Genomic DNA, 1358 nt, shown 5'->3' on the forward strand with positions numbered 1-1358 from the left:
AATAAAAGTTAAAAGTAAGGAAGCTTTTTGGAGGAATAAACTCAGGAAAATACTCGGTCGACAGGGCTGGATAGATTGGGAGATGGAGACCACTGTACTACCAAGTACTACAGTACCCCCTAGTGGACATAAGGAGGCATCGACTTGTTTATACCCAGAGTGACCCCGGTCTCATCCAAGGCAGTTAGAATTGGGGAGCACCTTTTTGGTAAACTAGATCAACATCTTTGGCTTCCAAATAAGGAAACTGAGGAATAAGATGGAGAAATGATTGACCCAAGTTCACAAAGCCAACCCAAGACTAAAAGCCAAGATTCCTACCAGTTATTTTTCCATTCTTTATTTCTTCTTTCTTCTTTTTCAACATATACTGTGCCTCTCTTGTAAAGCTGGATGCTAGGAACACAAATACAAAAAAGATTTAGTCATTTCCTTCCAATCTAGTTTGATTTCGAGGCTAACTTTTAAGCCATTTTTACGGAATGATTTGCGGGGGAATGAGCAAACTATGCAAGGAAGTCTCTCAGTCATTCACAGATTGACTCACAGTGTGATTATTTAATTAGTGAGATTTATCTAGAAAATACATTTGCAAATGTGGAGACTGCCCTTGACCAGGTTCAGATCATTTCATGAAGGGAGAGACTTTCATGAAGGCTTGCATGAACCTTTATTTTATTTCCACTTTTCAGGTTCAAAACTGAATTATCTTGCAAAATAGCCAAATATTGAAAGTGTGTGTGTGTGCCTAACACATAATCCCAAATCCTATCATTTGTCTATACTTCACTGAGTAAATCTCAACTGAGGCAAATCTATATGCCAGGCATGAGCTCAGTGCTGGGTTTAGGATGGTAAAGAGAATACATGGAGTTCTGAGGTTTCTGCTCTCATAAAAGTCACAGTTTCCTTTATATACATGTGTGTGGTAAGTCTTTAAATCCCAGGAAAGCTATTTTTCCACTTCACTTTTGCAAGTCATATTTTTAGGTTATAGGAATTAGAGATGCAAATATTTTCTAAAACTACTGTGCCCCACCATAGAGAAACAAATAATAAAGATTTGAAGTCAGACAGGACTGAACTTAAATACTAAACCTGCCCTTTATAAGCTGCTAGAAAACTAATTTCTCTCAGCCCCAGTTGCCTCCATAAAATGAAAATAATTAACGTATCCCTTATAAGAAATTATGTTTTATCCTTATCCTTATTAATATCTAAACAGAAACATTATTTTTGAGTCAAAGACATGAAATGCAGAAAAATTATCAAAAGAAAAGCATTGGCTCGGTGCCCGTAGCATAGTGGTTAAGTTGTCAGCCACATACACCAAGGCTGGCAGGTTTTTTTTTTTTTTT

The sequence above is a fragment of the Otolemur garnettii genome, unplaced genomic scaffold (genome assembly GCF_000181295.1).
Source record: "Otolemur garnettii isolate 467f Iridium unplaced genomic scaffold, OtoGar3 scaffold00048, whole genome shotgun sequence".
NCBI classification, from domain to species: Eukaryota; Metazoa; Chordata; class Mammalia; order Primates; family Galagidae; genus Otolemur; species Otolemur garnettii.